This window comes from Ipomoea nil, unplaced genomic scaffold (genome assembly GCF_001879475.1).
Source record: "Ipomoea nil cultivar Tokyo-kokei standard unplaced genomic scaffold, Asagao_1.1 scaffold0937, whole genome shotgun sequence".
NCBI lineage: Eukaryota > Viridiplantae > Streptophyta > Magnoliopsida > Solanales > Convolvulaceae > Ipomoea > Ipomoea nil.
The window spans coordinates 6,575-19,695 of NW_017617365.1; the positions used below are offsets into that span (position 1 = coordinate 6,575).

Genomic DNA, 13,121 nt, shown 5'->3' on the forward strand with positions numbered 1-13,121 from the left:
GTACATGCTCATTCTGTTAACTCCCAAATACAATACCATGCTCCATAGTGCCCCTTAAGTACCGGAGAATCCATTTAACTGCTTCCCAATGCTGCTTCCCAGGTTTAGACATGTACTTACTAACTTGGCTAACAGCATGAGCCAAATCAGGTCGAGTACAAACCATTGCATACATTAAACAGCCAACTGCACTAGCATAAGGAACCTTTGCCATATTTTCAATCTCACTAACTGTTTGGGGGCACTGACTGGATGAGAGTTTAAAATGATTAGCCAAAGGGGTACTAACCGGTTTAGACTTACTCATCCCAAACCTGTCAAGAATTTTCTCTACATAACTCTGTTGAGTTAGCCACAACTTTCTTGCACCTCTATCCCTGTGAAATTCCATGCCAAGAATTTTCTGTGCAACTCCTAAGTCTTTCATATCAAATTCCAGACCCAACAACACTTTCAATGCAGTAATATCATTCATACTCTTAGGAGCAATCAACATATCATCCACATACAGTAACAGAAAAATAAAAGAACCATCACCAAGGCTTTTAACATAGACACAACATTCATACTCACAACGTGTATAGCCAATTTGAATCATGTAAGCATCGAACCGCTTGTACCACTACCGTGGAGCCTGTTTCAGCCCATACAAAGACCTCTTGAGTCGACAAACCAGATGCTCACCTCCGGGTTTAACAAACCCTTCAGGTTGCTTCATGTAAATTTGCTCATCTAGATCACCATGTAGAAAAGCAGTTTTCACATCTATTTGTTCCAAATGCAAATCCCAAATGGCTACCAAAGCAAGTACTAATCTGATAGAAGTATGCCTAACAACTGGAGAGAAACCCTCATCATAATCTATCCCCTTCTGTTGAGAAAACCCCTTCGCAACTAACCTAGCGTTAAACCTTTCCCCTTCTTTTTCTGATACTGGTGGTTTCTTCCTATAGACCCACTTGCACCCTATAGCCTTCTTTCCTTGAGGAAGTTGAGCTAACTCCCAAGTATGATTATGATGTAAAGACTCCATCTCCTCAATCATACCTACCATCCATTTATCTTTCTCCTGGCTAGAAATAGCCTCTTGAAAGGTAACTGGATCATTATTAGAAACAAGAAGTGCAAAAGAAACCATATCCTCAAACCCATACCTACTAGGTGGTTTGAATTGGTGCGTCTCAGTCTATCTCTAGCCAAACTGTAATCTTGTAAATTTTCTGAACTCATACCTGCTGCAGATGTAGAATCTGCAACTTCTTGAGTCTCAATCGTAGGTGGATTAACTACTTTCTCACTCAAAGGTACACGACCTACATCCACCTCTACTGTGCTAGAACCATCGACTAGTGTATCTTCTTTCTTTGGCTGGAACATGAAATTCTCATCAAACACTGCATCTCTGCTAATCACCACCTTTTTGGTTGCAGGATCCCAAAACTTATATCCTTTTACACCTTTCTTGTAACCCAAAAAGATGCACTTCTTCGACTTGGGATCTAACTTTGATCTCTCATCACCTGGAATAAGAACATAGCTAGGACAACCAAAAACTCGTAAGTGATCAAAACTTACAGGATTACCTAACCAAACCTCCTCAGGAACCTTGCTACCAAGTGATGTCCGTGGTGATCTATTGATCAAGTAACATGCCATGTTCACTGCTTCTGCCTAAAAACACTTAGAGAGCCCAGCATTCAATCTGAGACACCTTGCTCTCTCAGTAATGGTTCTATTCAGCCGCTCAGCAACACCATTCTGTTGTGGTGTCTTACACACTGTATAGTGCCTTTGAATTCCATGTTCTGCACAGAATTTCTGAAATTCTTTCTCAGTATATTCCGTCCTGTTGTCAGACCTCAGGTGCTTGATTTTTCTTCCAGTCTGGTTCTCAACCTCAGCTTTCCACAACTTAAATTTCTCAAACACTTCAGATTTATGTTTCAAGAAATACACCCAGACTTTCCTAGAAAAATCATCAGTAAATGTAACATAATATCGAGAGCCACCCATTGAAGGTTCCCTGGTAGGTCCCCAAACATCTGAATGCACATAATCCAGAATCCCTTTAGTTTTATGCTGCCCAGTAGAAAAACTGACTCTAGTCTGTTTCCCAAGGACACAGAACTCACAGAAATCTAGCTTACAACATTTAACTCCTTTTAACAGATTCCTTTTGTGCAAATCAGACAAACCACGTTCACCAAGGTGACCCAAACGTAAATGCCACAACCTAGTAGTATCATCACTAGACTCAACAGAATGTGCTCCACCTACAACAGTACTACCCAACAACCTATAAATGTTCCCTGTGGTCCTTTTCCCTTTCATCACAGTTAAAGCACCCTTACTAATTTTAATGGTTTCCTTCTCACTCTCAGACTTATGAATAAAACCATTAGCATGCAAACTGCCAAGAGAAATCAGGTTCTTAGTTAATCCCGGTATATGTCTGACATCATGCAAAGTTCTGACAATACCATCATACATCTGGATGTTAACATCACCAATACCTATGATATTATGACATCTATCATCACCCAGAAAAACAGAACCGAAAGTACCTGACTTATAGGTTGTGAACCACTCCCTGTTAGGTGTAATATGATAAGAGCATCCTGAGTCTAGAATCCATGCATCTGACAACTTACTCGATGAAACTGCTAAAACATCACCTTCACTATAATCTGAGTCATCAGCATGCACCACGTTCACCGCCTCTTGTTGTTTTTTCAACTTTGGACAATCTCTCTTTATGTGCCCAATCTCATAACACTTGTAGCACCGGATTTTCCTGCTATTTCTGGACTTAGACCTAGAGTTTCTTCTCCCAGAATTACCCTTTTCTTGCTTCCTTCCACGATCCTGACCCTCTTTAGCATACAAACTTTCACCAACAGACGATCCATCTCCTACACTCTGCATGCGCTTATTATGAGCCTGCAGGGCCGCAGAGATCTCACTGTCTTTAATCGTGCTTTTCCCGTATGTTAGAGTAGTCACCAGATGTTCAAGGAAAAAGGTAATGAACATAGCAAGATCATCGCCTTGTCTTCATCTTCAATCTTGACATCAAGCTTGGCCAGATCTGAGATTATCTGGTTGAAGACATTAATATGATGCACCAAGTCTGAACCCTCCTGCGTCTTAAGCCCATAAAGCCTTTGCTTTAGATACAGTTTGTTCGTTAGAGATTTTTCCATGAACTGAGTTTCCAATTTATCCCAAATTTCTTTTGGGGCTTCCAGGGCCATAACGTGATACACAATTCCATCGTCCAGGCATAACCGAATGGTTCCTGCCGCACGCTCCTTCAAATCATCCCAATCATTCTCTTCCAGATTAGCTGGCTTTTCCGCCTTCAAAGTTTTCAGAAGACCCTGTTGAGCCAACAAATCCTTTACCCTAGACTGCCATAACCCAAAATTCCCTGTACCATCAAATTTTGATACCTCGAATTTTGTACTTGAACTGGTCATCTCAATAGTGCTCTGATACCAATTTGTTGAGATTAACAAAAACAAGAAAAATAATAATGGCAGAAAGGTAAAGAAGACAAGACTTACGTGGTTCGGCAATGTGCCTACATCCACGGGAGTGAAAGTATTCTCTTATTATTTGTGATGGTGTACAAGGTGATGAGATATATTGATTATATTTATAGGCATATAATCTCCCTTTCACTCCTATTCCTTATATGAGACAAACTCATATTCCTAATCCTTATATGAGACAAACACAACAGTATTAATTACGTTTTAAATAAAAATACTTATATATAATATATTTTTATTATATATTATGTTCACTTAAAATTAATAAATATTTATTTGTAGTGAGCATTGGGTGTTGATGGCGATTTTTCCTGGACTAAATGAAACTTTTTGGTTTGATTCACTTGGTCATGGGCCGCGTGAAGACATTAAACATATAATGGAAACGTATGTAAATTTATATAATTAATTAATAGTTATTATTAAACTAGTGATGCCAAGTATTTATATATATTTTATGTCTAATATTAATAGGTGTATGACTGCAACAAACATGATGAGTGGAAAGAAACAAAATCGTTCACCAAAATGGACTATATGTTCGGTAAGTACTTCATTCACTTTGTAAAACATGCAAACTTATTGTTTTTTATTAAGTTATTTTAATTTTATTGTAATTCAAATGTAGTGTGCTATACAAAAAGGAACCACCGAATGTGGTTATTATGTGATGAAGTTCATGTTGCAATTTCCAACAACCTAAGCAAAGGAATGGATAAGGCAAGTAATTTCATAATATATCTTTTTTCTTCAAATGTTTAAAAATACTTGCTTATTTATTATTTTTATTTCTTTTGAACTTTGTAGGCTTTGGAAAGACAAGGAAGATTGCCCTACAACAAACAAGAGATTGATGAAGTTAGAGACAAATGGTCTAAGTTTCTTATTGATGAATGGGTTAATAAAACGCTTCATAGTTGATACTTTACGTTTAAAATTAGTTTATGTTTCTTGGCTTGATGTTTAGTAGTTTTGTTGAATTGTGTTACTTATATTAGTTTTATGTTTAGTAGCTTGAATTAGCTTAATGAATTGTGTTCTTTATATTAGTTTCATGTTTAATAGTTTGAATTAGTTTAATGAATTAGTTGATGTTGAATGTTAAATTGCTAGCTGCGCAGGACCTGAAAATTGATACAGGTTTGAGGTAGAAATCATAAAACAAATATAATATTAAAAAAAAAACATACGACGTTGGCTTTTAGGGTAAAGCCAACGTCGTATAGTTTTTAAAAATGTAATTAATTAACATACGACGTCGGCTTTTACCTAAAAGCCGACATCGTATGTTAATTAATTAAAATTAAAAATAATAATAATAATAAATAACATACGACGTCGGCTTTTAGGTATGTTATTTATTTAAAAAAATAATAATAAATAATATACGACGTCAGCTTTTACCTAAAAGTCGACGTTGTATGTTAATTATTTTTTTAAAAATAAATAAATACTATACGACGTCGGCGTTACCCTAAAAGCCGACGTCGTATGTTAATTAATTTAATTTAAAAAAACATACGACGTCAGTTTTTATACCTACGTCGTATCATTTACTTACTACGTCTCTAAAGTCGACGTCAAAAGATAACCGACGTTAAATGGGGTATTTTAACCGACGTTAAAACCGTTTTCTGTAGTAGTGCTTATGGCTACCCCCGGCCTTATTTCAGTTCCAACCATTACCTCCGAGTGCCACCCTGTACTTCTGAGTCCAGCCTTATACCGCCAGGGACCGTCGTCCACACTCCAACAATCTCCAACAAAACCACCTACATATGAGTACACGAGGGTACCATTCATTTCATTCACACAACCACCTACATATGAGCCTATGCTCAGGTCACACCACCTGTAACACCCCGTGTTACGGACTCTAACCTAAACTAATTATTTAATTGCTTACCATTAAAAGCGAATTGAATTCCCTTAATTAACTGAGAAGGGTCCACCATGGACATGGACCCTTATCCCTAAACCAAACACTTAGTCCTATAAGAAATAGAATAAGTAAATCCTTACCATTCAGACCCTAGTTAGGACTCTTAAATATATATAAGGACCTAGGGGGCACCTAGAAATCACACCACAATAGATTCCACCACACAAGGATTCCCAAGAATTCCCCTATCACCAAATGTAGGAGAAATCACGAAGATGAGATCTTAGAAAAGAACCTTAGTAGCCAAGGATTCTAATTAAGGCTAAGAGGTAACCCATGTCTCAACAAAATCTATTTTCCTTGCTATGATCTTCTTCATTGGCTCCTTTGATATGTGATTCTGTCTTTGCGTCTTGATAAGGCTTTTCCTAAGATTGATATGATGATTATGAGATAATCTTGATGTTTATGAGCTAATCTTGATGTTTATGTGTTGATCTTGATACTTATGTGACAATCTTGATGTTCTTGATTCTAAGATAAATTATATAAATGATCTTGCGTTTTAATTATGACTAGAGCCCTAGGGTTCAAACATGAATTTCATATTGTGTTGTTGACACTTAAATTTTGAAAAATATTGATCATTTATCAATATAAATATATTTGAATATATTTGAATATATTTATGGATAATATTGATATTATCTAATTTGTTAATTAGATAATATCAAAAGAGTTTGAGCTTATCAAAACTCTCTATCCTACAGCTATAAATAGGAGCTCTCATTTCTATGTAATCAGACATCCTAGGAAAAATCATAGAAAGAACTCTGAAGCTTATTCAGAGATCACAATAAAAATGTGATCCTGAAAGTAAAAGCTCCTCCTCCATATGTTGATCCAAACCTCCATTGAAGATCAAGCCATTTGAACCCGGAGGCCCTTCAAGAAGAACAAGCTATACAAGCCCTTCTTTGAAGATCAAGCCACTTGAAACCCGGAGGCCCTTCAATGGTGGAGTGTTCAAGGCATTCAAATCGAAGAATCAGAGGACCATTTAGAGACTTGTACCCACACCCCATTGATATTTGACATGTAACCCAGAATTTTGAATTTTAAAATATATATTCAATTTTCTTTATTCACATGTGTTATTCTTGGTATGTTTGGGGAGGGATTTTGCATGTTCAGGTGTTGAGTCTTGACGTGTTTAGAAGTCGTGTTAGGATGTATTTAATGTGATTCTTTGTTTTAATCCATTACTTCATTACGTGGTGTCATTGTTGTGTTTAATGTGTCTGGACATGGTTTCGGGTTCCACGAGGGATCCTGGGACCGAGTTATTACATAGGAGTCAGCGGGGGGTAGGTGGGGGCAGGGGTACCCGCCACCTACCCGCTGCCCATAAACACCGCCTGGCAGCGGGCAGCCGGCGAGCAGGCGTCTGCCCGCCGGGCACCCGCTGCCTCGTGACTTGCCGCCGACGGGTGGCCCTCCACCCGTCGGCCACCCGCTGGAATCCCAGTGCAGATTGTGGTGTTTTTCCCCGTTTGATGTTTCCCCGTGTCCCGTAGTGTCCTGTCGTACCCCGTTTGTCGTGTACGAGTCTAATTTGATGTATCGGGTACAGTTCTTAGGATAAAATAGTCTTGTATATTGCATGCTAGTTGAATTGGGATCCCGTTGACCTAGGAAGAAGGTGCATGACCCCTTAGGCGTGTCTCGAATAGTTTAATGTGGTTGGCCACGCATAAGTTATATTAGAACAAGTGTTCCCCAATGATTCCCCCCTCCTTATGTGTTAATGTGGGTTGCATGTGCTTGGCTATGTGTTATTTGTGCATGATACCCCAATTGGTTGCGATCAATTGGCTATATAGGCAGTTGGATGGGTTGAGAACCATCGGCTGTTAACCCGGCCAGTTGCGATCGGTCGGCTATACAGGCAGTTGGATGGGTTGAGAACCATCGGCTGTTATATATATATATATATAGGGCTGCGGTCCATAATCTGGTTGCGATCAAACGTTATAAATGAGCTGCAGTTCATCGATTGGTTGCGATCAATCTCCTTGTGCTGCGGTACAAGCAGGGTGCTTTGGAGCCGTGTCAGAGCTATATGCGCTGACCCTCATGTATGGGCATGCGATTGGTCATGCGGCACCACCGAATGTGTTTACGTGTTTGAAATAGTGATTGAATACTGATATGATTGATATGAAATAGTCTTGTGACCTTAGGGTGCATAATAGTATCTTTATATGCGTGATTAATTCTGTTTAATGTGACTACCCTTGCTTGATTGAGTCTATTCTCGGTTTTAAATTAGAGTTTCATAAGTATATATGTATTCCGGCTTCAAAATGGTTTTTCCTTATATATATCTACCTATATTGTATTTAACACGTTGGAGTGGGTTACCAGCATTATTCGCTGAACAGATATATTTGGCTTTCAGGCACAGATGAGTAGCTCCGGAGCGCGCTAGTTGGACCCGTGGCTTAGCTAGTTTAGTTATTTGATCGGCCTGCGTGCCATGATGATGTACTTAACATTGATTTGAGGATTTCTACTGTTCGGATAGTTTAGCCTGTGCATCTGAGTTCTCCAGCTCAGATGTGGCATAGCACCCCAACATTTATGTTTAGTTATGCTCTGTTTGGGATTTAATGATAATATTGCCTTTATTTCATAAGTATGAAAAGTTTTAAAATTTAGAGGTGTTACATCACCAATTTCAATCATAGTCATACAAGTCATCATCATTACCAAGAAGACTAAGGTTCCACAATAACCTTAATCAAGTATCAATCAAAGGGTACAACGATTAAATACGTTCACATCATAGGAATCAATCAATGGATCACAACAAAGATATGAAACCATACTCAACAACGAAGGATCACAATCCGACACCAAACGATTGTCAACACAAGTTGCCAATCTCAATAGGAAAGGACAAACCGCACATACTAGCATTTAAACATCAAACTAGCATGCTTATCAAATGGGTAAACCAAAAGTAGTTCCATAGAACATACAAGACTCACAATAGTCCAACAAATCACGAAGTCGGGCACTTAGTACGATTCAAGACACCAAATCCTAACATGGATTCCTAACTCACCGTTCTAGATATACGAAACATCAAGAAGACTCACAAATAGCCCAATAAAACATCATCGGGAGGTCAAAACATCAATACCGAGTCAAAAGAATCACGGGGAACAAATCCCCGCCAACCAACATACACGTTCCCCGCGGGTGGGGCCACGGGTGGACAACCACCCGTGGTTCCGCCCGCGGGTACCAAGCCCACAGCCCCATGTACCCTGCGGGAGGGCGGCGGGTGGTGCACTAACCGTCGTTCCGCCCGTGGGTACACCATGTACTCCAAAATAATCCCTTCGGGGATTTTCAACAACAAGTCCAAATTCAAGTCCAAATTCAAGTCCAAAACACCCAAAATCTCACACAAAACAACAATATGACTTGAACCCAGGAAATAGCCCAGCAATGGCATTCAAGAACCCTAAGAACAAGCTCTAAACATGCATCACCACAAGACAATGCATCAAATCTCACATTTCAACACAAGAATCACATGTAGAAGCCAAGAAATCATCATATAAGTAAGAAAATAGGTTTTGTAAAGCATGGGTTACCTTTGTAGCCTAAAACTTCTCCTTCTCACCCTTAGAAAGCTTTTCCTAAAGCTCTTCTTCCACACCAACTTCATAAACAAACCAAAAGACAACAAAGATTCTAGTTTCAGAAAAAATACATCTAAAAGGATGCTAAAAACACCAAGGGATCAAAGATCTTACCCTCCCATATGCTGAAGATATGGAAAGTAGGAATCTTGGAAGACAACTTGCAAGATTTAGGATGCCCAAATTTTAGCTTGGAGAATAAGCTACCACTTCTTAGAGAGAAGTTAGAGATTTTGTGTTTAGATTGTTGGTGGATGAAATGAAGAGATGTTGCTAGGTTAGCTTGAAGCACAAACCTTAAGTAGAAAGACACCTTTGCCCTTACTAAAGTTGGAAGAATAAGGAAACAAGGGAACAACCCAATAAGCATAAGGTACAACCCTTTGGCCTTGAATAACTAGTCAAATTCTAGTCCTTTGACTATTGAATTTTCAGGATTTTAGGAATAAATTAACAAGGAGGCGAGGATTAATTCTCAAATTAATCCTTGATTAGAGTTTGGATTTTGGGGGTGTCACATGTAGCGTTTTCTTATGTATTTATTTTGCAGTGGCATCAAGTTACTTCTTAGAAACTCTACTTTTCCTCTCTCCGTGAAAACGTGATGAGCCTATTATCTCTCTCCTTGTGAGCGTATGTTTCTTCGTTTTTTTCCGGCATTATGGAGAAGGGTAGTACTAGTGTTTTGACGGATGCTTGTGAAGCTTTGTCCATTATCGACGATGATGAAGGTGTGTTTGTGGAAATCGACGAAGTCCCCCAGCAGACCTTTGATTACCGATTTGCGCTAGTTGGACGTGTTGTTACGGATAGATCCATCAAACTGGTGATCTTTCGGGACGTCATGGCTAAGGCCTGGCGGCCGGTGAAGGGAGTGATGGTTCGGGACCTGGGATCGAATCGGTTTCTTTTCCTGTTCTATTGTGAAATGGATATCTCACGAGTCCTAACGGATGGCCCGTGGACGTTTGATCAGAATATAGTCCTCCTCTGGCGTCTGATAGAAGGAGACGATCCTTTGATGGTTACTCTGAACACAACCGCCTTTTGGGTTCAAGTCCACAACCTCCCGGGGGGTTTCATGTCTGAGAAAGTTGCGAAAGCAGTCGGGAATTGCGTTGGCACTTTTGATAAAGCAGACTAACGGAATTTCGACGGAACGGATCGTGCTTTTATGCGTGTTAGAGCCCTGATTGATATTGAGAAGCCCCTGAAGTCAAAGATGAAAATGAAAAAACCCGGTGCTGATTGGTTCTGGATTGACCTCCGTTATGAACGCTTGCCTTCGTTCTGCTTTTCTTGTGGCATTATCGGCCATGCCAATAAGTTTTGTACGGTGGATGTGGACAAACCGGTGGGGAGTACGGAGAAGCTTTTTGGCTCGTGGCTAAGGGCGGGCGGCCGGAAAAATGTGTCGGCAACACCAAATAACAGATGGATGGTCTTGGAGGACCCCCCTGTGGGGCAACACGACGGCGGAGGAGATTGGGAAGGGACGTGCGACCGTAACGGCTGTAACCAATGTTTCTTTAATGATGGGGGAGCATGGGGAAAAAAAACGTAGGAGGGAAAGAAGGGATGGCAATAAATGAGACTTTAGTAGGGAAGATAGAGAGTGATGGTGTGGTAATTATTGACTCAAAGCGTCGTAGAAGGGAAAACGAGAGAGAAGGCGAAACGGCTACCACAAATTGGATTAGCCCTATGATTGTTGAGCAGCAAGACTCTTCTTCTTGTGAGGTGGGCCCTGAAACTCAGGCCCACTCAGCCCAATGAGTTGTTTAAGTTGGAACTGCCGTGGGCTTGGAAGCCCATTGGCAGTTCAGGCACTAGTGGGCTTGGTCTATCAGAAGAAGCCCAACATAATTTTCTAATGTGAAACTATGAGTTCGGTGGAGAAATTAGAAGAAATACGAGTGCGACTAAAATACGACAATTGCTTTGTTGTAAGTGCGTGTGGAACGAGTGGCCGAAGGGATGGTCTGGCCTTTTTATGGAAGGCTGGAATAGCGGTGGAGATACGATTCTACTCGAATCACTACATAGACTCAATCATATGTGACGATCATGGTGATGAGCAATGGCGTTTTACTGGCTTCTACGGTAGCCCGCATCGCGACAAGCGCCGAGAGTCCTGGAACCTCCTCAGGTACTTATCTAGCTTAAACAACCTTCCTTGGGTTTTAATGGGGGACTTCAATGACCTGTTAAGTGCGGATGAGAAGTCAGGAAGAGTTCCCCATTCACAGTGGCTGCTACGGAGCTTTGGTGAAGCAGTTCGGGAAAGTGGTGTTTCTGATTTTGATTTTAGGGGTTCTCAATTCACCTGGGAAAGGGGAAAAGGAACAACGAATTATGTTCAGGAAAAATTGGATAGAATTCTTATTTCTGGGAGCTGGCGTGATTTGTTCCCAGGGGCTACTGCATGGTCATTAGAAGGAGGTAGCAGCGACCATCTAGTTCTGTATCTTCTCCTCAATTCTGGTACAGTAAAGAGCTATACCCGCCGGCCTAGGTATGAAAATAGCCGGGGAAGGATTCCAGAGTGTAAGGAAGTCCTGGCCTCTACCTGGGATCGGTCATGGGGGACTGATATTGGGAATCGGTTAATAGAGTGCGGAAGGGCTGTGTGGAACTGGGGGAGAAAGTGGAACAGAAGTGACGCTGAGACTATAAATTACTGCAAGGCTCGGATGGCGATTCTAAGGGGTCGCACAGATGCTCTTAGTATAAAGGAATTTGGAGAGTCCCACAATCGATTGTTGAGTATTATTCGGGACCAGAGTGAAAAATGGCAGCAGAGGGCCAAGGAATTGTGGTACCGGGAAGGAGATAGCAATACAAAATTCTTCCACAATTCAGTTAATTATCGCCAAAGGAGGAATGCGATAAAATTTTTAAAAGATTCAAATGGTGTGCAAACCGCGAATGAAGCCGAAATGGGGTAGATTATGGTGCAATACTTCTCTGATTTATTCACATCAGCTGAAGGGGACACTCGTCCAGTTTTGGATTGTCTAGATGTAACACCCCAGATTTTCAAGACATTTAAAACTTATATGACAAGGATAACATCTCATTAAATCCCAAAGTATAACATAAGCGTACGGGGTGCTATGCCACACCTGGGCCAGAGAACCCAGGTGCACAGGCTATCTAACTAATATCCTCCGAAATATAAATGCATAACATGGCACGCAGGCCGAAAGGGAAACTACTCTACTTCTACGTTCCAGTCTAGCGCGCTCCAGTGCTCAAATCCTCTGTGCCTGAAAGCCAAATATATCTGTTCAGCGAGAAATGCTAGTAACCCACTCCAACGCGTTTAAATACAATACATATAGGGATATATATATATAGATATACGAAAACCATTTTGAGCATGAAGATATATCCTACGAACTCTAGCTTTTAAAACCGGGAATGACTCGACAGATAAGGCCAGACACAAGCAACAGTTATAACAAGCGTATACAATCCACAACAGGCAAGACAGATAAGGCTAAGCACAATTAATAATTATAACTCAACATAAACAATCCCCAGCATAAATCCCATAGTCACATCCCCCAAGATACTCATAATCCCAACTCATCCATATCTCATCACATAGCACACTTTGTTGGCGCCACAGGACCAATCGCATGCCCATACATGAGGGTCAGTGCATATAGCTCTGACACGGCCCCGCAGCACCCTGCCCCGTATCGCAACACGGAGGGGTCGATCGCAACCGACCGATGAACCGCAGCTCATCATAGTTTGATCGCAACCAAACAGTGGACCGCAGCCCAAGAGTATGTCATCTGACCGCAGCCAGGAAAGTATGAACCGCATCTCATGTAGAAACGTTTGATCGCAACCAAACGGTGGACCGCAGCCCGGGAGTGTAAATCTGACCGCAGCCAGCTTCTGAACCGCAGCTCAGGAATAACCAATCCGATCGCAACCGAATTGGGGTATCATGCA

The 13,121-nt window shown here is 40.8% G+C and overlaps 1 long non-coding RNA gene across 1 annotated transcript; it reads left to right on the forward strand.

The window, feature by feature from the left end:
• Nucleotides 1–1,240: 1,240 nt before the first annotated feature.
• On the forward strand, nt 1,241–1,519 carry LOC109179620. The gene is made up of 2 exons (XR_002053944.1): nt 1,241–1,304; nt 1,431–1,519. It is a non-coding gene; the product is annotated as an uncharacterized LOC109179620 (long non-coding RNA).
• Nucleotides 1,520–13,121: the final 11,602 nt, after the last annotated feature.